Genomic DNA, 27,700 nt, shown 5'->3' with positions numbered 1-27,700 from the left:
TACATATAAAACAATGGAAATTTGTTTCAAAATATATATACGAATACACATAAAATAACGTTGATTTCTATAAAAATATATACAAAATACACATAAAATGAAGTAAATACGTATAAAAAAAATGAATACAAAATAAACATAAAAATCGTATCAAAAAAAAAAAAAACAGTAAAAGAAAGTGTATTTGTATAAATATAAATATACAAAATACACATAAAATATCGTAAATTTGTATAAAACTATATACAAAAAAGTTATTAAATTTGTATGAAAATATATATACAAAATACAGCTAAAATAAGCTAAATTTGAATTGAAATGTACATACAAAATACATAAAATAATGTAAATCTGTATCAAAATATTTATACAAATACATATAATAACGTAGATTTGTTTAAAAAATATATAAACAAAATACACATTAAGTAATGTAAATACGTATAAAAAATATGTACAAAATACATATAATCATGTAATTGTATCAAAATAAATAAACAAAATAGCAATAAAATAATGTAAATTTATATGAGAAAAATATACAAATAACGCAAATTATAAAATATATGTACAAAAATGCACATAAATACAGTAAATTATCATAAAATATATATACAAAACACACACTAAATAATGTAAATGCGTACATAAAATAACCTAAATTTGTATAAAACTCTATACAAAAGTACACACAAATAATTTAAATTTGTTTGAAAAGAAATATACAAAATACACATTAAATTAGGTAAATTTGTATTGAAATACATATACAAAATACACATCAAATAATGTAAATTTGAATGAAAATATATAAACAAATACACTTAAAATTACGTAAATTTGTATAAAATATATATGCAAGATACACATTAAATAATGTAAATGTGTATAAAAAAAAATATACAAAAAACAAATAGAATAATGTAAAATCGTATCAAAATAAATATACAGAATATCAATAAAATAATGTAAATTTGTATGAAAATAAAGATGCAAAATTCCCAAAAATTATCACATTTTTTTTATAAAAATATATATACCAAAATACACATAAATTTTTTTAATTTGTATAGAAATAAATATAAAAAATGCATATAAAGTAAGGTAAATTTGTATTGAAAGATATTCAAAAATACATATAAAACAATTTAGATTTGTTTCAAAATATAAATAATAGAACACATTAAATAAAGTAGATTTCCTATAGAAATATATATACAAAATACATATGAAATTATGTAAATACGTATAATAATATATACAAAATACATATTAAAAATGTAAATTCGTGTCAAAATAAATAAACAAAATATCATGAAAAGAATGTGTATTTGTATGAAAATATATAATATATAATAAATTTTTATAAAATATATATTAAATATAAAAATTAAATAATTTAAATATTTATAAAAAATTATATAAAAAAAAAAAATATAATAATGTAAAATCGTATAAAAATAAATACACCGAATATTAATAAAATAATGTAAATTTGTATGAAAATAAATATTTAAAATTCCATAAAATAGCGCATTTCTTATAAAAATATATATACCAAAATACACATAAAATATTTAAATTTGTATTGAAATAAATATACAAAATGCACATACAATAAGGTAAATTTGTATTGAAAGAGATATGCAAAAATACATATAAAACAATGTAAATTTGTTTCAAAATATATATACGAATACAAATAAATTAACGTAGTTTTCTATAAATATATATACAAAATAATAATATAAAATTAAGTAAATACGTATAAAAATGATACAAAATACACATAAAATAATGTAAATTGAATTAAAATAAATAAACAAAATACCAATAAAAGAATGTGTATTTGGATAAATATAAATATACTAAATACACATACAAAAATAAACATAAATCAGGTAGATTTGTAAAAATATATGTATAAATACACATAATAATGTAAATTTATTTAAAATATATATACAAACACATAAAATTCCATTAATTTGTATAAAAATATATATTCAAAATAAATATTAAATAATGTCAAAAGCGTATAAAAATATATATACAGTACATATAAAATAATGTAAATTGTATCAATATAAATCAACAAAACAATTAATAAAATAATATATATTTGAATGAAAATAAATTTACAAAATACACATAACATAACTAAAATTTATTAAAATATATACAAAATACATAGAAATACTTGAGTTTGTATGAAAATAGATACAAAATACATAAAACTAGGTAAATTTATTGAAATGTATATACAAAATAATTATAAAATATTGTAAATTTGTGTCAAAATATATACAAATACACATAAAATAACGTAAATTTAGATAAATATATACAAAATACATATAGAATAATGTCAATTGGTAGCAAAATGAATGAGCAAAATATCAATAAAATAACGTAAATTTGTATGAAAATAAAGATGCAAAATACCCAAAAATAAAGCATATGTTTATAAAATACAGATACAAAAACACATCGAATAATTAAATTAGTATTAAATTAATATACAAAATGCGTATATAATAAGGTAAATTTGTATTGAAAAATATGCATCATACACGTTTACTCATACAAATTTATATTATTTTATTGGTATTTTGTTTATTTATTTTGATACGAATTACATGATTATATGTGTATTTTGTACATATTTTATAATGTATTTACATTATTTAATGTGTATTTTGTTTATATATTTTCACACAAATTTACGTTATTATATTTGTATTTGTTTAAATATTTTGATAGAAATTTACTTTATTTCATGTATTTTGTATATATTTCAATTCAAATTTAGCTTTTGTGTGTATTTTGTATATATTTTCACACAAATTTAATTACTTCTGTGTATTTTGTATATAGTTTTATATAAATTTGTTATTTTATGTGTATTTTGTATATTTATATTTATAAAATACACATTCTTTGATTGGTCTTTTGTTTATTTATTTAGATAAAAATTTACATTATTTTATGTGTATTTTGTATACATTATTTTATACGTATTTACTTAATTTTATGTGTATTTTGTATATATGTTTTTATAGAAATATACGTTATTTTATGTGTATGCGTATATATATTTTAAAACAAATTTACATTGTTTTTATATGTATTTTGTATATCTATTTCAATACAAATTTACCTTATTGTACATATAAAACAATGTAAATTTGTTTCAAAATATATGTACGAATACACATAAATAACGTAGATTTCTATAAAATATATATACAAAATATACATAAAATTAAGTAAATAAGTATAAAAACAAACAAAACACATAAAATAATGTAAATTGAAACAAAATAAATAAACAAAATACCAATAAAAGAATGTGTATTTGTATAAATATAAATGTACAAAATACACATACAAAATAACCATAAAATAAGTAAATTTAATGAATATATGTAAAAAATACACATAAAATAATGTAAATTTATATGAAAATAAATATACAAATACACATAAAATACTATGAATTTGTATAAATTATATAATTAAAATAAATATTAAATAATGTAAATGTGTATAAAATATATATAAAAGTTATATAAAATAATGTAGATTCGTATCAATATAAATCAACAAAATACCAATAAAAAATATATGTTTGAATGAAATAGATTTACAAAATACATAACCTAACTAAAATTTGTATTGAAATATATAAAAAATACATACAAATAATTTGAGTTTGAATGAAAATAGATATTCAAACTACACATAAAACTATGTAAATTTCTTTTGAAAATATATACAAAATACCTACAAAGTATTGTCATAATTTCATATGTATTTTGTATATATATTTATAGAAATCTACTTTATTTTATGTGTATTCGTATGAATATTTATTTTGATACAAATTCAAATATTTTATGTGTATTTTTGGTATCAATAATTTTATAAAATGCGTTATTTTATAGGTATTTCATCTTAATTTTCATACAAATTTCATTATTTTATTAATATTCTGTATATATTTTGATACGAATTTACATTATTCTATTTGTGTTTTGTATATATTTTTATACGTATTTACATTATTTAATGTGTATTTTGTATATATATTTCATATAAATTTACGTTATTATATGTGTATTGTTTATATATTTTCTTCAAATTTACATTATTTTATGTGTATTTTGTATATGTATTTCAATAGAAATTAACCTAATTCTATGTGTATTTTGTATATTTCTTTCATACAAATTTTAATTATTTTGTGTATTTTGTATATAGTTTTATACAAATTTAGGTTATTTTATGTACGTATTTACATTATTTAATGTGTTTTGTATTTATATTTTATTCAAAGTTACTTTTATTTTACGTTCATTTTGGACATATATTTTATAGAAATTAAGTTATTTTATATGTATTTGTATATGTTTACTCATACAAATTTACATTATTATATTATTTTGTTTATTTAGTTTGATACGAATTACATGATTATATGTGTATTTTGTACATATCTTCATAATGTATTTACATTATTTAATGTGTATTTTGTTTATATATTTTAAACAAATTTACGTTATTATATGTATTTTATAAATATTTTGATACAAATTTACATTATTTTATGTATTTTGTATATACATTTCAATTCAAATTTAGCTTATTTTATCTGTATTTTGTATCTATTTTCATACGAATTTAATTACTGTGTATTTTTATATAGTTTTATACAAATACGTTATTTTATGTATTTTATATATTTATATTTATAGATATACACATTCTTTTATTGGTATTTTGTTTTTTTATTTTTTAAGAATTTACATTATTTTATGTGTATTTTGAATACATTTTTTTATACGTATTTACTTCATTTTACGTGTATTATGTGTATATATTTTTATACAAATTCACGTTATTTTATGTGTATTCGTATATATATTTTGAAACAAATTTACATTGTTTTATATGTATTTTGCATATCTATTTCAATACAGATTTACCTTATTGTATGTGTTTTGTATATTTATTTTAATACAAATAAAAAATTGTGTATTTTTTGTATATATATTAAAATAAAATTATGTTATTTTATGGGTATTTTGTTTTTATTTTCATACAAATTTACATTATTTTATTGGTATTCTGTGTATTTATTTTGATACGATTTACATTATTCTATTTGTGTTTGTATATATTTTTTTATACAAATTACGTTATTTTAAGTGTATTTGTTTATGTATTTTCATTCAAATTTACATTATTTTATGTCTATTTTGTATGTGTATTTCAACACAAATTTACCTATTTTTATATGTTTTTGTATATTTATTTTCACATGTTTAAATTATTTTTGTGTATTTTGTATATAGTTTTATATAAATTTAGGTTATTTTATGTGTATTTTGTATATTCATTTTCACAAATACACATTCTTTTCATGATATTTTGTTTATTTACTCAATGACACGAATTAACATTATGTAATGTATTTTATATACATATTTTATACGTATTTACATTATTTCAAGTGTATTTTGTATATATATTTTATAGAAATCTGTTATTTTATGTGTATTCGTATATATATTTTGAAACAAATTTACATTGTTTTATGTGTATTTTATATTTTTTCAATACAAATTTACTCTTATTGTATGTGCATTTTGTATATTAATTTTAATACAAAATTTGATTAATCTATGTGTATTTTTGTATATGTATTTTATAAAAATATGCTTTATTTTATGGGTATTTTGCATCTTTTATTTTCATACAAATTTACATTATTTTATTGATATTCTGTGTATTTATTTTGATATGTTTTTACATTATTCTATTTGTATTTTGTATATATATTTTATATAAAATGTATTTGTTTTCATTTATACAAAATCTACATTATTTGATGTGTTTTTGTACATGTATTTAAAACAAATTTAATTAGTTATATGTGTATTTTGTATATCTATTTTGTATGTATATTTTCAGAAATTTACTCTATTTTATGAGTATTCGTATATATATTTTGATACAAATTTACATTATTAATGTGTATTTTATATATCTATTTCAATACAAATTTACTTTATTGTACGTACATTTGTATAATTATTTTAATACAAATTTAATTATTTTATATGTATTTTTGTATATATATTTTACGCAAATATGCGTTATTATATGGATATTTTGCATCTTTATTTTCATACAAATTTACATTATTTTATTGATATTCTCTTTATTTATTTTGATACGATTTAACATTATTCTATGTGTTTTTGTATATATTTTTTATATTATTTACATTATTTAATGATCATTTTGTATATATATTTTATCCAAATTTTACATTATTTTATGTGTATTCGTATATATATTTTCATACAAATTTAAATTGTTTTATGTGTTTTTTATATATATTTTTCTACGTATTTAAATTATTTTATGTGTATTTTGTATATACATTTTCATAAAAAATACGTTATTTTATTGTGTGTATAAGTATATTTTGATACAAATTTTATACAAATTCATGTTAATTAATGTGTATTTGTTTATATATTTTCATACAAATTTATGTTATTTTATGTATTTTTCATATTTCATTACAAATTTACCTTATTTTATGTTTATTTTGTATATTTATTTCATTCAATTTTAAATTATTTTATGTATATATTTGTATATATGTAGGTTATTTTATGTGTATTTTGTATATATATTTTCATCCAAAATTACATTATTTTATTCATATTTTCTTAATTTAATTATATGAAATTTAGATTATTTCATAGGTATTTTGTATACATATTTTTATACTGATTTACATTATCTAAAGTGTGTTTTGAATATATATTTTATGCAAATTTATTTTATGTTCATTTTTGTACATATATTTTATAGAAATTTGTTATTTTATGTATATAGTTTTATATCAATTTACGTTATTTTCTGTGCATTTTGTATATTTATATTTATACAAATAAAAATTCTTTTATTGTTATATTGTTTATTTACATTTATAATAATTTACATTATTTTATGTTTATTTTGTGTAAATTTTTTATACGTATTTACTTAATTTTGTGTGTATTTTGTATATGTATTTTAATAGAAATATACGTTATTTTATGTGTATTCGTATATATATTTTGAACCAAATTTACACTATTTTATACGTATTTTGTATATCTATTTCAATACAAATTTACCTTATTGTATGTGCATTTTGTATATTTATTTTAATACAAATTAAAATATTTTATGTGTATTTTGGTATCCATAATTTTATAAAAATGCGTTATTTTATAGGTATTTTGTATCTTAATTTCTCATACAAATTTACATTTTTTATTAATATTCTGTGTATATATTTGATACGATTTTACATTATTCTATTTGTTTTTTGTATATATTTTTTATACATATTTACATTATTTAATGTATTTTGATTATATATTTCATACAAATTTGTTATTATATGTATTTGTATATTTTCTTTCAAATTTACATTATTTTATATATATTTTGTATATGTATTTCAACACAAATTAACTGAATTTTATGTGTATTTTGTATATTTTTCATACAAATTTAAATTATTTTGTGTATTTTTGTATATAGTTTTATACAAATTTAGGTTATTTTATGTAATGGATTTACATTATTTAATTTGTGTTTTGTATATATTTTTATCCAAAGTTATTTATTTTATGTTCATTTTGGACATATATTTTATGGAAATTAGCGTTATTTTATATGTATTTGTATATGTTTCTTACACAAATTTACATTATTTTATTGATATTTTGTTTATTTAGTTTGATACCAATTACATGATTATATGTATTTTGTATATATTTTATACGTATTTACATTACTTAATGTATTTTGTTTATATATTTTAAACAAATTTACGTTATTATATGTATTTTATAAATATTTTGATACAAATTTACATTATTTTATGTATTTATATACATTTCAATTCAAATTTAGCTTATTTTATCTGTATTTTGTAAATCTATTTTGCTACGAATTTAATAACTTCTGTGTATTTTTGTATATAGTTTTATAAAAATTTACGTTATTTTATGTATTATGTATATTTATATTTACAAATACATTCTTTTATTATATTTTGTTTATTTATTTTGATACGAATTTACATTATTTTATGTGTATTTTATATTTTTATACGTATTTAATTTTATGTGTATTTTGTATATATATTTTATACAAATCTACGTTATTTTATGTGTATTGTATATATATTTGAAACAAATTTACATTGTTTTATATGTATTTTATATCTATTTCAATACAGATTTACCTTATTGTATGTGTATTTTGTATATTTATTTTAATACAAATTAATTTTTCATGTGTATTTGTATATATTTTTATAAAAAATGTGTTATTTAATGGGTATTTTGTAACTTTATTTTCATAAAATTTACATTGTTTTATTAATATTCAGTGTATTTATTTTGACAATGATTTTACATTATTCTATTTGTGTTTTGTATATATTTTTTATACATATTTACATTATTTAATGTGTATTTTATATTTTATAACAAATTTACGTTATTTTGCGCATCTGTTAAATATTTTGATACAAATTTACATTATTTTATGTATTTTGTATATATTTAATACAAATTTAGTTTATTTTATGTATATTTTGTATATCTATTTTCATTATATCTTTATATCAAAATAAATAAACAAAATAGCAATCATATAATGTAAATTTGTATGAGATAACATATACAAATACACATAAAATAACGCAAATTTCTAAAAAAATATATGTACAAAAATGCACATAAAATAAAGTAAATTTGGATAAAATATATATACAAAATATACATTAAATAATGTAAATGTACATAAATAAACTAAATTTGTATAAAATTATATACAAAATACACAAAATTTTTAAAATTTGTATGAAAAGAAATACACAAAATACACATAAATTAGGTAAATTTGTATTGAAATATATATACAAATATACATAAAATAATGTAAATTTGAATGAAAATATATAAACAAATACACTTAAAATAACGTAGATTTGTATAAAATATATATGTAAGATAATATTAAATAATGTAAATGTGTATAAAAATATATACAAAAAAGAAATAGAATAATGTAAAATCCTATCAATATAAATACACAGAATATCAATAAAGTAATGTAAATTTATGAAAAGAAAGATGCAAAATTCTAAAATAGCGCATTTTTATAAAAATATATATAAAATACACATAAAATATTTAAATTTGTATTGAAATAAATATACAAATGCATATACAGTGAGGTAAATATGTATTGAAAGAGATATTCAAAATACATATAAAACAAAGTTAATTTGTTTCAAAATATATATACGAATACACATAGAATTACGTAGATTTCTATAGAAATATATATACAAAATACATGAAATTATGTAAATACGTATAAAAATATATATACAAAATACATATCTAGGTAAATTGTGTCAAAATAAATAAACAAAATATCATGAAAAGAATGTGTATTTGCATGAAAATAAATAATAGATAATAAATTTGTATGAAATATATATGCAAGATTCACTTAAATAATGTAAATATGTAAAAAAAACATATATACAAAAAACAAATAGAATAAAGGAAATCGTAACAAAAAATAAATACACTGAATATTAATAAAATAATGTAAATTTGTATGAAAATAAAGATGCAAAATTCATCAAATAAAGCGCATTTTATAAAATATATATACCAAAATACATAAAATATTTAAATTTGTATTGAAATAAATATGCAAAATGCAATATACAATAAGGTAAACTTGTATTGGAAAGAGATATGCAAATACATATAAAACAATGTAAATTTGTTTCAAAATATATATACGAATACACATAAAGAACGTAGATTTCTATAAAATATATATATACAAAATACACATAAAATTAAGTAAATACGTATAAATATAATAAATATAGATATACAAAATACACATAGAATAATGTAAAATTGTTTAAAAAAATAAACAGAATATAAATAAAATAATGTAAATTTGTATGAAAATAAAATGCAAAATACCCATAATATAAAGCGTATTTTTATAAAAAAATATATACAAAAATACACAGCATAATTAAATTTGTATAAAAATTAATATACAAAATGCATATACAAGGTAAATTTGTATTGAAAAAATATGCAAAATACATATAAAACAGTGTAAATTTATTTCAAAATCTACATACGAATACTCATAAATCAACGTAGATTTCTATAGAAATATATATACAAATACACATCAACAGATTTAAACACTTATAATATATATATATATATATATATATATATATATATATATATATATATATATATATATATATATATATATATATATATATATATATATATATATATATATATATATATATATATATATATATATATATTATTACTGCAACCAGACTATCTCTGTTGCTACTACTGAATTATCAATTATTGTTGTTGCACCCTGAGCTAGCTTCGGCTAAGGTTTAGGTTTATCAAATAGCCTTGGGCTATTTCAGAGGCATTGTCGAAATTCCACAAAGTGTGAGAGTTAGTCTCATCTCAAAGGCCAAAGTGTACTCATCTCCTGAGGGTTCGGCTAGTAGCAACAACAACTCTCACGTCATCAGCCGAGTCAGTGAGTCAGTAAATCACTTACAAAGTGACCAGTGAACTATAGGAGGTGAACAATACTATTTTTCCTATATCTCATCATTTCTGTGTCCATCTTATCTTTTCATTCATCCGTTCATCAGTGATTATCATCCATTTATTCATTGGTGGTTATTATTATCTATTATTATTGTGTGTCATTGTGTGGTTTCTTGTGTTTTCTTTTTCTCATTGTTATCTGTGTGTCATTTTGTCTTTGGTTTAATCTTCGTTTTGGTATATTATCTTGTTATTTTCCATACCTGTATTGAACTATTTTGTGCTTAATGACCTTCACACCATTCACTTGATTTAAACGACCATAAGGTCTTAAGAGCAAGTAACGTAATTACTCTCACTTGCTACAGGTGTTGTTAATATTGTTGTTTCTTACTTATACATTAAATTTATGTTAAGGACTATCTTCGTATTTTCATCACCTCATTTAATGTTCGGGTAACCAGTTTCTTAAATGATCACCCTAGACAAAACTACTAGTGTCTCTCGTAACATTATTGGGGCCTGTCCGGATCATATGTAGTGGATTATTATAACTAATTCATTGTTATTTTCCACCACTTAATCTTCGCTAATCATTTATTGTTTCATATATGTTCGTTCACCCTAGTATCACTCCTATTACTTTTGTAATCACTGTAAGTCACTGTGTTTGTTGGTGCTGTTTCATGTGCAACGTGATTGAGTGTAGGGATTGACTGTGCCTTTAATAGCTAACCACGCAAAGGCCTAGCGTGGAGACTTTATCAGTTCTCATACTCTAATTACGTTTTGCTCTGTTCGAATCTTTCCTGTGAGACACTTTCTCCCATAGCCTACGAGACTCATTTTCTTTAGGAACCACTGACGTTCCGAATCAATTCAATACTTCACTCGACTCATAACTTGACCAGCTCAAACTCAAACGAGTACTTAATGCCAGATCCTGTTTGCAGATGTGGGTATTGCATTCTCTGGTCATTCTCCACTGGCTCGTTATCTTCGTCGAAGTGTTATCTCTTCAGGGTCGCTCCTATCAATTAATCTCATGCCAGGATTGTGAACTAGTTAATAGTTCAGGAGATTACTTTGTCACATTCCAAGCATCCCTTTTACCACTTAGTGGTTACTAACAACTTTCGTACAACCGTTAAATCGACTTGTACATCAATCAAAATGGTGTTCAACGTAGAAGAGTTTGTCGGTAATCCCTCTGTGGAGGAACTTAAAACAGCAACTGTAACTGTGGAACAACTTAAATATATTGCTACAAACTATAATATTCCTTCACTAGTCAAACAAGAAAACCTGAGCTCATCTGGTGACCCTGAGGAGGAGGCTGACCACCTCATGGAAAGCCCTACCTCTTTGGGTTCTGCAAACCGCAATCGCCCTAGAGATAGAGAGGGTGAAAATGCAGGCACTCCAGATGAAGCTAGAATATGAAAAGAAGCAAGAGCACTTGAACACGAACGAAATGAAGAAAGTAAAGCACGTGAACGTGAACATCAACTCAGCGTGCTTCAGCTGCAGTCCTCAGAAGGGGGACCTGAACCCTAATAGGTTTCTGATAACCCAATTTCTTCCTCTTATTCCTCAATTCTCGGATTACGATCCAGAAGCATTCTTTCGGGAATTCGAATCCTCTGCCATTCACTTCGATCTACCTAAGGAGGACTGGACATGGCTAGTCAAGCCCAAACTCAACGGTAAGGCCTTGGCAGTCCTAGACAATATCGAAGACAACTCAGATTACGAGGTAAAAAGCGCTATTTTAGCAGCTTATGCAGTCACCACAGAGAGATATCGACAAACCTTCCGCAACATGAACAAGACATCTGGTCAAACATACTTGAGTTTGCATCAGAGAAACTCCGAGCTTTGAGACACTGGCTTAAGTCGGCAGCTGTAACCACATGACGATCTGGTAAACCTTGTAGCTCTAGAGGAATTCAAAAGGAAGATACCATACTCAATCATGTTGCACATCACTGATAAGGATGAGACTGAACTCTTAAAGCTGCCAAATTGGCGGATGTCTTTTCACTAATACATCGCTCTATGCCCTCAGGAGACAAGAAACTCAGCCTGTGGGTAAGTCAGGTGCAAGCTATAAGGATGTAAAACCCGCAGAGAGTAGTGGTAGTGCCAAGTCTTTTCTCTCTTGCAGTTTTGTAAAAAGGTGGGCCATCTCATAAAGAATTGTCCTGATCCTAGGTGTAAAGTAGCAAGACCTCTACATTCTCTAAACCAGTCGCCTCTCTCAACACTCCTTCAGTACTTCCTCCCACTGACCCTTTTCAACCCTTCAGGTCTCAAGGTACTGTTCTCAACACGGACTCTGAAGGGCACCTCTCCAGATTATGTGGATACTGCCTGCCCAATCTATCATTTTAAAATCCGCTCTTCCAGGGATTGAGCAGCAGTACACGGGGAGAAGGTACCTTAAAGATTTTCATCAAACCTTTCCCATACCTCTGGCTAGGGTGCACTTAAACTGTCCGTTGGTTGTGGGAGCAGTTACCATTGCTGTCAGTGAGGATAATTCTCCCTATCCCTAATGCTAATTTCCTGTTGGCTAATGATCTGGCTGGGGACTAGTCGTTCCACCTATCATAACTAATGTCTCATTGCATTACAACCCTACAGCTGACATGGAAAAGGAGCAGCCTAACATTTTCCTGAATGTGCAGTCACTCGAGCACAGTCTGTTGCCGCTGCTCCAGAGCCACCTCAGCCTACCAACCACCCTCCATCCTACGCCTCGTTGGGGTTGGTAAGGTATTCACTGACCACTTACTTGCTGAGGCTCAAAAAGACGATACCACCCTGTCTCGATTTCATACCCAAGCTATACCTAAAGACCAGATCACTTCTCACCTTCTTTCTATTACCAGGATAAAATTCTTATGAGATTGTATAAACCACCTCAACTTTTAGATGATGCCACTTGGGCTGAGCTCCATCAAGTAGTCCTACCCGTCACCTTAAGAGAGCCAGTGATGGAGATCGCTCATGGGAACCTAGCCGGCCATCATGGGATCAGGAAAACTTAGAGAAGCTACTTAATGAGTTTTATTGGCCCGGTCTTAGGAAGGATGTTGCCTCATTTGTTAATTCTTGCCACACTTGCCAGGTAATGGGGAAACCCAACCAGAATATCCCTCCTTATCCTCTTCAGCCCATCCAGGTGCCTGAAGAACCATTCTCAAAAATCATCATTGACATCTAGGGCCCATTACCCAAAACAAAGAAAGGTAACCAATACATCCTCACTGTCATGTGCCCTACCACCCGTTACCCAGAAGGTTTCCCTATCAAAAACATCTCTGCCAAAACTGTTGTATCCAAACTTACACACTTGTTTACTCACTTTTGGCATCCCCAGGGAGATTCAGAGTGACCGTGGCACTAATTTCACGAGCGATCTCTTCACGGCAGTTCTCACCGAGCTTGGCATCACACAAACTTTATCTACGGCGTACCATCCACAGTCACAGGGAGCTTTAGAAAGATGTCACCAAACACTGAAGGCTCTTCTTCGTAAATTTTGTCACGATCAGGACCAGGACTGGGACGAGGCTCTACCTTACGTCCTGTTTGCCATAAGAGAGACCCCTAACAAGTCCCTTGGAGTCTCCCCCTTTGAGTTACTGTATGGCCATAAGGTAAGAGGTCCCCTTAAAGTCATCAAGGACCAATTGCTTAATAACACCTCAAGCAAACTTGTCACTGTCACCCAGTATTTAGTTAAACTTAAAGACACACTAACCAAAGTTCGCTCCTTTGCCCGTGACAACCTCAAACAAACTCAAGGAGACATGAAGAAACACTTTGACACTAGAGCTAAAGTTAGAGAGTTCAAACCAGGTGATAAAGTCCTTGTCCCTCCCTGCAGGAGAAGATCAGTGAACAAAATTACATTATAGACACTCCTAACCGCCGGAAAAGTACCCAGAAAATACACATTAACTTACTTAAATTATATAAAACTAGAGCTGGCCTTGCACCTGGCTCACCAGAGAGACATGTATGTTCTATTTCGTTAGAAACCACCACCACTCATGCAGAAGGGACAAATAATTCATCCATATTATGTAACCCATCTAATTACCTGTCCCATCTCTCATCCTCTCAATCAAAAGACATCCTATCCATCCTTCACCAGTTTAATGTGTTCAATGATCATCCAAAAATGTGTAACCTCACCTCTCATGACGTCAAGCTCCTCCTGGCACCTCTCCTCTTCGTCACCCTCCATATCGCCTAAGCCCCAGGAAACGTGACCAGATGAGGCAAGAGGTGGACTATCTACTCGCGCAGGGGCTGGCGAAACCCAGCCAGTCTCCTTGGGCGTCACCTTGTCTACTCGTCCCCAAGGAAGATGGACAGCTGCGTCTCTGCACCGACTACCGCAGGGTCAACGCTGTGACAGTCCCAGACGCCTACCCCCTGCCACGGATAGACGACTTGATCGATGAGGTGGGAAGGTCCCAGTATATAACAAAGCTGGATTTATTGAAGGGCTATTATCAAATTCCCTCACAGAGAGAGCACAAGAGATATCCGCTTTCATCACTCCCTTTGGGCTCTACCAATATAATGTAATGCCTTTTGGGATGAGGAATGCCCCTTCAACCTTCCAGAGAGCCATGGATTATCTGTTACAGGATCTTATTGGAGTGTCCGTTTACCTAGACGACATTCTAATTTTTACAGAGCATTGGGAGCAGCACCTTACGAGACTCAGGGATGTGCTGAGGCTGCAGGCAGCCCACTTCACCGTGAAGCTGGCTAAGACTACCTTCGGCCGAGCAACGGTGACGTACCTGGGCCACGTGGTGGGCAATGGCAGAGTACGACCCAAGGAGGCCAACATCTCTGCCATCCTTGAATACCCTGCCCCCACTACTCGGAAGGCCCTGCGGCGCTTTCTGGGCATGGCAGGGTATTACAGGAGGTTCTGCCCTAACTTCGCGGCCGCCACTGTCCCTCTCACACGGCTCACGAGTGGAGCCGTACACTACTTGTGGACAGAGGATTGCCAGGCCGCCTTCGACCAACTCAAGAACTTCCTGGCCCAGGGTCCTGTACTCATCGCACCAAACTTCACTCAGCCCTTTGCCCTGCAGACTGATGCCAGTGATGCCGCTCTTGGTGCTGTATTACTGCAGGAGGTGGAGGGTATCCTTCATCCAGTGGCGTACCACTCCAGCAAACTTAATATCCACCAGAGAAGATACAGCACCATTGAGAAAGAGCTCCTGGCCATCGTCTCAGCAATCCAGAAATTCGAATGCTACATACAGCCTGCTCAAGAACCACTCCAAGTCTACACAGACCACAATCCATTGGCCTTCCTCAATCGCAGCAAGTTTACCAATCAGCGACTTCAGTTGGTCCCTGTTTCTCCAGCCCTACAACCTGAATGTCAACCACTTAAAAGGGAGGGAGAACATCATCGCCGACGCCCTATCTCGCATCTAAAAACTCGACTTGACCAGAAGTCAACCACTACGACTCCATTGGGCAACAACGGCTACCTACAACTACCAATCAACCCAGTGGTGTCGTCTTCAGGGGGGAGGTATTACTGCAACCAGACTATCTCTGTTGCTACTACTGAATTATCAATTATTGTACCTGTTGCTCCCTGAGCTAGCTTCGGCTAAGGCTTTAGGCTTATCAAATAGCCTTGGGCTATTTCAGAGGCATTGTCGAAATCTCCACAAAGTGTGAGAGTTAGTCTCATCTCAAAGGCCAAAGTGTACTCATCTCCTGAGGGTTCGGCTAGTAGCAACAACAACTCTCACGTCATCAGCCGAGTCAGTGAGTCAGTAACCACTTACAAAGTGACCAGTGAACTATAGGAGGTGAACAATACTATTTTTCTCATATCTCATCATTTCTGTGTCCATCTTATCTTTTCATTCATCCATTCATCAGTGATTATCATCCATTTATTCATTGGTGGTGGTTATTATTATCTATTATTATTGTGTGTCATTGTGTTTCTTGTGTTTTCTTTTTCTCATTGTTATCTGTGTGTCATTTTGTCTTTGGTTTAATCTTCGTTTTGGTATATTATCTTGTTATTTTCCATACTCGTATTGAACTATTTTGTGCTTAATGACCTTCACACCATTCACTTGATTTAAACGACCATAAGGTCTTAAGAGAAAGTAACGTAATTACTCACTTGCTACAGGTGTTGTAAATATTGTTTCTTACTTATACATTAAATTTATGTTACGGACTATCTTCGTATTTTCATCACCTCATTGAGTGTTCGGGTAACCAGTTTCTTAAATTATCACCCTAGACAAAACTACTAGTGTCGCTCGTAACAATATATATATATATATATATATATATATATATATATATATATATATATATATATATATATATATATATATATATATATATATATATATATATAGATATATATATATATATATATATATATATATATATATATTAAATATATTAAATACATATTAAATAATGTAAATTGCGTCAAAAATAAATAAACAAAATATCAATAAAAGAATGTGTATTTGTATGAAAATAGATATACAATATACACATAAAATCACCTAAATTTGTATAAAACTATATACAAAAATACACAAAATAATTTTAATTTGTATGAAAAAAAAATATACAAAATACACATAAAATTAGGTAAATTTGTATTGAAATACATTTACAAAATACACATAAAATAATGTAAATTTGAATGAAAATATATAAACAAATACACTTAAAATAACGTAAATTTGTATAAAATATATAAGAAAAATACACATTAAATAATGTAAATATGTATAAAAAAATATATACAAAACACAAATAGAATAATATAAAATCGTATCAAAATAAATACACAGAATATTAATAAAATAATGTAAATTTGTATGAAAATTAAGATGCAAAATACCCATAAAATAACGCATTTTTTATAAAAATATTTATACCAAGACACACATAAAATATTTGAATTTGTATTAAAATAAATATACAAAATGCACATACAATAAGGTAAATTTGTATTGAAATAGATATGCAAAATACATATAAAACCATGTAAAAAAATTTCAAAATATATATACGAATACACATAAAATAACGTAGATTTCTATGAAAATAAATATACAAAATACACATAAAATGAAGTAAATACGTATAAAAAAAGGTAAACAATACATATAATGTAAACTGTATCAAAATAAATAAGAAAATACTAATAAAAGAATGTGTATTGTATAAATATAGATATTCAAATATAATAAAATAGCGTAAATTTATATAAAACTATATGCAAAAATGCACAAAAGTAATTAAATTTGTTTGAAAATAGATATACAAAATACATATGTATTTTGTATATTTATTTTCATACAAATTGAAATTATTTTTGTTTATTTTTTTATATATTTTCAAACAAATTTTCGTTATTTTATGTGTATTTTGTATATTTATTTATTCTACAAATATACTTTCTTTTATCTGAATTTTGTTTATTGAATTTGAAACGAATTTACCTTATTTTGAATATCTATTTTCATACAAATTAAAATACTTCTGTGTATTTTTGTATATAGTTTTATATAAATTTACGTTATTTTATGTGTATTTTGTATATTTATATTTATACAAATACACATTCTTTTATTGGTATTTTGTATATTTATTTTGATACGAATTTACATTATTTTATGTGTATTTTGTATACATTTTTTTATACGTATTTACTTCATTTTATGTGTATTTTGTATATATATTTTAATAGATATCTACGTTATTTTATGTGTATTCGTATATATATTTTGAAACAAATTTACATTGTTTTATATGTATTTTGCATATCTATTTCAATACAAATTTACCTTATTGTATGTGTTTTTTATATATTTATTTTAATTCAAATTTAATTTTTTTGTGTATTTTGGTATATATATTTTTATAAATAAAAAAAAATGCGTTATTTTATGGGTATTTTGCCTCTTTATTTTCATACAAATATACATTATTTTATTAATATTCTGTGTATTTATTTTGATACGATTTTACATTATTCTATTTGTGTTTTGTATATATTTTTTTATACAAATTTACGTTATTTTAAGTGTATTTGTCTATGTCTTTTCATTCAAATTTACATTATTTTATGTGTATTTTGTATATGTATTTCAATACAAATCTACCTAATTTTATGTGTATTTTGTATATTTTCATACAAATTTAAAATATTTTTGTGTATTTTAGAATATAGTTTGATACAAATTTAGGTTATTTTATGTGTATTTTGTATATCTATTTTCATACATATACACATTCTTTTATTGATATTTTGTTTATTTATTTTGACGCGAATTTATAGTATTTAATATGTATTTTGTATATATTTTTATACGTATTTACATCATTTCATGTGTATTTTGTATATATATTCCTATAGAATTCAACGTTATTTTATGTGTATTCGTATATATATTTTGAAACAAATTAACACTGTTTTATGTGTATTTTGCTTTTTTTTTCAATACAAACTTACCTTATTGTATGTGCATTTTGTATATTAATTTTAACATATATTTAATTATTCTATGTGTATTTTTGTATATGTATTTAAAAAAAAATGCTTTATTTTATAGGTATTTTGCATCTTTATTTTCATACAAATTTAAATTATTTTATTGATATTCTGTGTACTTATTTTGATACGATTTTACATTATTCTATGTATAACAAAAATAAATACAGAATACACAAAAATAGATATGCAAAATACATATAAACCATGTAATTTTGTTTCAAAATATATATACGAATACACATGAAATAAGGTAGATTTCTATAAAAATATATATACAAAATACACATAAAATTAAGTAAAACGTATAAAATACATAAAATAATGTAAATTAGTATCAAAATAAATAAACAAAATATATAAATATATATATATATATATATATATATATATATATATATATATATATATATATATATATATATATATATATATATATATATATATATATATATATATATATATATATATATATATATATATATATATATATATATATATATATATATATATATATATATATATATATATATATATATATATATATATATATATATATATACAAAATACACATTAAATAATATAAATTTGTTTAAAACTATACAAAATACACATGAAATTATGTAAATTGCATAGAAATATATATACAAAATACACATTAAATAATGTAAATTCGTCAAAATAAATAAACAAAATATAAATAAAAGAATGTATTTGTATGAAAATAGATATAAAAAATACAAATAAAAAAACCTAAATTTGTATCAAAAAATATACAAAAATACACAAAAAAAAATTAAATTTGTATGGAAATAAATATACAAAATAAACATAAAATTGGGTAAATTTGTATTGAAATACATACACACAATACACATAAAATAATGCAAATTTGAATGAAAATACATAAACAAATACACTTAAAATAACGTAAATTTGTATAAAAACAATATGTACAAAACATAAATAGAATAATGTAAAATCGTATCAAAATAAATACACAGAATATTAATAAAAAATAATGTAAATTTGTATGAAAATAAAGCAAAATACCCATAAAATAACGCATTTTTTATTTATAAATATATATACCAAAATACACATAAAAATTAAATTTATTAAATAAATATACAAAAAACAAATACAATAAGGTAAATTTGTATTGAAATAGATATGCAAAATACATATAAAACAATGTAAATTTGTTTCAAAATATATATACGAATACACATAATATAACGTAGATTTTTATAAAAATATACATAAAAAATACACATAAAATGAGGTAAATACGTATAAGAAAATGTATACAAAATACACATAAAATAATGTAAATTCGTATCAAAATAAATAAACAAAATACCAATAAAAGAATGTGTATTTGTATAAATATAAATATACAAAATACACATAAAATAACGTAAATTTGTATAAAACTATACAAAAATACACAGAAGTAGTTAAAATCATATGAAAATAGATATACAAAATACAGATAAAATAAGCTAAATTTGAATTGAAATGTATATACAAAATACAATATTTTATGTGTATATTTCTATTTGTATTTAGGTTATTTTATGTGTATTTTGTATATATATTTTCATCCAAAATTTCATTATTTTATTGGTATTTTCTTAATTTAACTCGATACGAATTTAGATTATTTCATAAGTATTTTCTATATATTTTTATACTCATTTACATTATCTAATGTGTTTTGTATATATATTTTTATGCAAATTTATTTTATGTTCATTTTTGTACATATATTTATATAGAAATTTGCGTTATTTTATGTATATAGTTTTATATAAATTTAAGTTATTTTATGTGCATTTTGTATTTTTATTTATACAAATACACATTCTTTTATTGGTATATTGTTTATTTACATTTATACGAATTTACATTATTTTATGTGTATTTTGTATACATTTTTTATACGTATTTACTTTATTTTATATGAATTTTGTATATGTATTTTTATATAAATCTGCGTTATTTTAAGTGTATTTGTATATATATTTTGAAACAAATTTACATTATTTTGTATATATTTTCCATATCTATTTCAATACAAATTTACCTTATTGTATGTGCATTTTGTATATTTATTTTAATTCAAATTAAATATTTTATGTGTATTTTGGTATCAATAATTTTATAACAAAACGTAAATTTGTATAAAAAAATATGTACAAAACACAAACAGAATAATGTAAAATCGTATCAAAATAAATACACAGAATATTAATAAAATAATGTAAATTTGTATGAAAATAAAGAAGCAAAATACCCATAAAATAACGCATTTTTTTATTTATAAAAATATATATACCAAAATACACATCAAAAAATTAAATTTGTATTAAAATAAATATACAAAAAACACATACAATAAGGTAAATCTGTATTGAAATAGATATGCAAAATACATAGAAAACAATGTAAATTTGTTTCAAAATATATATACGAATACACATAAAATAACGTAGATTTCTATAAAAATATATATACAAAATACACATAAAATGAAGTAAATACGTATAAAAATGTATACAAAATACACATAAAATAATGTAAATTCGTATCAAAATAAATAAACAAAATACCAATAAAAGAATGTGTATTTGTATAAATATAAATATACAAAATACACATAAAATAACATAAATTTATATAAAACTATATACAAAAATACACGGAAGTAATTAAATTTGTATGAAAATATATACAAAATACACAAAAAATAAGCTAAATTTGAATTGAAATATATTATACAAAATACACATATTTTGCATATCTATTTTCAAACAAATTTAAACTATTTTTGTGTATTTTTATATATTTATTTTGTTATACATAGATTAATGTAAAATCGTATCAAAATAAGTACACAGAATATCAATAAAATAATTTAAATTTGTATAAGATAAAAATACCCATAAGATAAAGCATATTTTTTTTAAATACATATACAAAAATACACATAGAATAATTAAATTTGTATTAAAATTAATATACATAATGCACAAATACAAAAAGGTAAATTTGTATTGAAAAAAGAACGCAAAATACAAATAAAACAGTGTAAATTTGTTTCAAAATATATATAGGAATACACATAAAATAACGTTTATATTGTATATCTATTTTCATACAAATACACATTCTTTTATTGATATTTTGTTTATTTATTTTGACGAATTTACATTATTTAATATATATATATATATATATATATATATATATATATATATATATATATATATATATATATATATATATATATATATATATATATATATATATATATATATATATTTATACGTGTTTACATCATTTGATGTGTATTTTGTATATATATTTCTATAGAAATCTACGTTGATTTATGAGTATTCGTATATAGATTTTGAAATAAATTTACACTTTTTTATGTGAATTTTGCATATTTTTTCAATACAAATTTACCTTATTGTATATGCATTTTGTATATTAATTTTAATACAAATTTAATTATGCTATGTGTATTTTTATATATGTATTTTTATAAAAATATGCTTTATTTTATGGGTATTTTGCATTTTTATTTTCATACAAATTTACATTATTTTATTTATATTCAGTTTATTTTTTTTTAAACATTTTTACATTATTCTATGTGTATTTTGTATATCTATTTTTATACGTATTTACTTAATTTATGTGTATTTTGTATATATATTTTTATAGAAATCTACGATATTTTATGTGTATTCGTATATATTTTGAAACAAATTTACATTGTTTTATATGTATTTTTGCATATCTCTTTCAATACAAGTTTACCTTATTGTATGTGCATTTTGTATATTTACTTCAATACAAATTTAAATATTTTATGTGTATTTTGGTATATATATTTTTATAAGAAATGCGCAATTTGATGGAAATTTTGCATCTTTATTTTCATACAAATTTACATTATTTTATTAGTATTCGGTGTATTTATTTTGATACGATTTCACATTATTCTATTTGTTTTTTGTATATATATTTTTTATACATATTTACATTATTTAATGTGTATCTTGCATATATATTTCATACAAATTTATTATCTGTTATTTATTTTCATACAAATACACATTCTTTTCATGATATTTTGTTTATTTATTTTGACACGAATTTAATTAGATATGTATTTTGTATATATATTTTTATACGTATTTACATAGTTTCATGTGTATTTTGTATATATATTTCTATAGAAATCTACGTTATTTTATGTGTATTCGTATATATATTTTGAAACAAATTTACTTTGTTTTATATGAATTTTTTAATATCTCTTTCAATACATATTTACCTTACTGTATATGCATTTTGTATATTTATTTCCATACAAATTTAAATATTTTATGTGTATTTTGGTATATATATTTTTATAAAAAATGCGCTATTTTATGGGAATTTTGAATCTTTCTTTTCATACAAATTTACATTATTTTATTGATATTCTGTGTATTTATATTGATAGGATTTTACATTATTTTATTTCTTTTTTGTAAATATTTTTTTATACACATTTACATTATTTAATATGTATCTTGCATATATATTTTATACAAATTTACGTTATTTTAAGTGTATTTGTTTATATATTTTCATTCAAATTTACATTATTCTATGTGTATTTTGTATATGTATTTTAATACAAATTTACCTAATTTTATGTGTATTTTGTATATTTCTTTTCATACAAATTTCAAATATTTTTGTGTATTTTTGTATATAGTTTTATACAAATTTAGGTTATTTTATGTAAGCATTTACTTTATTTAATGTGTGTTTTGTATAGATATTTTTATGCAAATTTACTTTATTTTATGTGCATTTTTGTACATATATTTTTTTAGAAATTTGCGTTAATTTATGTGTATTTGTATATGATTTCTCATACAAATTTACATTATATGATTGCTATTTTGTTTATTTATTTTGATACGAGGCCAAATAGATATACAAAATATACATAAAATAAACTAAATTTGTATTAAAATATATATACAAAATACATAAAATAATGTAAATTTGTATCAAAATATTTTTACAGATGCGCAGAAAATAACGTAAATTTGTTTTAAAATATACAAAATACACATTAAATAATGTAAATATGTATAAAAAAATATATACAAAACACAAATAGAATAATGTAAAATCGTATCAAAATAAATACACTGAATATTAATAAAACAATGTAAATTTCTATGAAAATAAAGATGCAAAATACCCATTAAATAACGCATTTTTTTATAAAAATATATATACCAAAATACACATCAAAAAATTAATTTGTATTAAAATAAATATACAAAATACACATACAATAAGGTAAATCTGATTGAAATAGATATGCAAAATACATATAAAACAATGTAAATTTGTTTCAAATATATATACGAATACACATAAATAACGTAGATTTGTATAAAATATATATACAAAATACACATAAAAAGTAAATACGTATAAGAAAATGTATACAAAATACACATAAAATAATGTACATTCGTATCAAAATAAATAAACAAAATACCAATAAAAGAATGTGTATTTGTATAAATATAAATATACAAAATACACATAAAATAACGTAAATTTGTATAAAACTATACAAAAATACACAGAAGTAATTAAATTCGTATGAAAATAGATATACAAAATACAGATAAAATAAGCTAAATTTGAATTGAAATGTATATACAAAATACAATATTTTATGTGTATATTTGTATTTGTATTTAGGTTATTTTATGTGTATTTTGTATATATATTTTCATCCAAAATTTCATTATTTTAATGGTATATTCTTAATATAATTCGATACGAATTTAGATTATTTCATAGGTATTTTCTATACATATTTTTATACTCATTTACATTATCTAATGTGTGTTTTGTATATATATTTTAATGCAAATTTATTTTATGTTAATTTTTGTACATATATTTTTATAGAAATTTGCGTTATTTTATGTATATAGTTTTATATAAATTTACGTTATTTTATGTGCATTTTGTATATTTATATTTATACAAATACACATTCTTTTATTGATATATTGTTTATTTACATTTATACGAATTTACATTATTTTATGTGTATTTTGTATACATTTTCTTATACGTATTTACTTTATTTTATATGTATTTTGTATAGGTATTTTTATAGAAATCTGCGTTATTTTATGTGTATTCGTATATATATTTTGAAACAAATTTACATTATTTTATATGTATTTTGCATATCTATTTCAATACAAATTTACCTTATTGTATATGCATTTTGTATATTTATTTTGATACACATTCAAATATTTTATGTGTATTTTGGTATCAATAATTTTATAAAAAAATGCGGTATTTTATAGGTATTTTGCATCTTAATTTTCATACAAATTTACATTATTTTATTAATATTCTGTGTATATATTTTGATACAATTTTACATTATTCTATTTGTGTTTTGTATATATTTTTTTATACATATTTACATTATTTAATGTGTATTTTGTATATATATTTCATACAAACTTACGTTATTATATGTGTATTTGTATATATATTTTCTTTCAAATTTACATTGTTTTATGTGTATTTTGTATATGTATTTCAATAGAAATTAACCTAATTTTATGTGTATTTTGTATATTTCTTTTCATATAAATTTAAATTATTTTTGTGTATTTTTGTATTTAGTTTTATACAAATTTAGGTTTTTTGATGTACGCATTTACATTATTTAATTTGTGTTTTGTATATATATTTTTATCCAAAGTTAATTTATTTTACGTTCATTTTTGGACATATATTTTTATAGATATTAGCGTTATTTTATATGTATTTGTATATGTTTTCTCATACAAATTTACATTATTTTATTGCATTTTGTTTATTTAGTTTGATACGAATTACATGATTATATGTGTATTTTGTACATATTTTTTATACGTATTTACATTACTTAATGTGTATTTTGTTAATATATTTTTAAACAAATTTACGTTATTATATGTATTTTTATAAATATTTTTATACAAATTTACATTATTTTATGTATTTTGTATATACATTTCAAATCAAATTTAGCTTATTTTATCTGTATTTTGTATATCTATTTTCATACAATTTAATTACTTCTGTGTATTTTGTATATAGTTTTATACAAATTTACGTTATTTTATGTGTATTCGTATATATATATTTTGAAACAAATTTACATTGTTTTATATGTATTTTGCATATCTATTTCAATACATATTTACCTTATTGTATGTGTATTTTGTATATTTATTTTAATACCAATAAATTTTTTATGTGTATTTTTGTATATATATTTTATGGGTATTTTGCTTCTTTATTTTCATACAAATTTACATTATTTTATTAATATTCTGTGTATTTATTTTGATACGATTTTACATTATTCTATTTGTGTTTTGTATATATTTTTTTTTACAAATTTACGTTAGTTTAAGTGTATTTGTTTATGTATTTTCATTCAAATTTACAGTATTTTATGTGTATTTTGTATATGTATTTCAATACAAATTTACCTAATTTTATGTGTATTTTATATATTTATTTTCATACAAATTTAAATTATTTTTGTGTATTTTTGTATATAGTTTTATACAAATTTATGTTATCTTATGTGTATTTTGTATATTTATTTTCGTACAAATACACATTCTTTTATTGACATTTTGTTTATTTATTTCGACATAATTTACATATTTACATCCTTTCATGTGTACTTTGTTTATTTATAAAAAAATGCGTTATTTTATGGGTATTTTGCATCTTTATTTTCATACAAATTTACATTATTTTAATTACATTCTGTGTATTTATTTTAATACGATTTTACATTATTCTATTTGTGTTTTGTATATATATTTTTTATACATATTTACATTATTTAATGAGTATCTTTTATATATATTTTAAACAAATTTATGTTAATTTAAGTGTATTTGTTTATATATTTTCATTCAAATTTACATTATTTTATGTGTATTTTGTGTGTGTATTTCTTTACAAATTTACCTAATTTTATGTGTATTTTGTATATTTATTATCATACAAATTTAGCTTATGTTTGTGTATTTTTATATATAGTTTTATACAAATTTACGTTATTTTATGTGTATTTTGTATATGTATTTTCATACAAATACACATTCTTTTATTGATATTTTAATTATTTATTTTGACACGAATTTACATTATTTAATTTGTATTTTGTATATATATTTTTATACGTATTTACAACATTTCATGTGTATTTTGTATATATATTTCTATAGAAATCTACGTTATTTTATGTGTATTCGTATATATA

The sequence above is a fragment of the Eriocheir sinensis genome, chromosome 1 (genome assembly GCF_024679095.1).
Source record: "Eriocheir sinensis breed Jianghai 21 chromosome 1, ASM2467909v1, whole genome shotgun sequence".
Classification (NCBI taxonomy): domain Eukaryota; kingdom Metazoa; phylum Arthropoda; class Malacostraca; order Decapoda; family Varunidae; genus Eriocheir; species Eriocheir sinensis.
Note: the sequence above shows the minus strand (reverse complement) of the source record.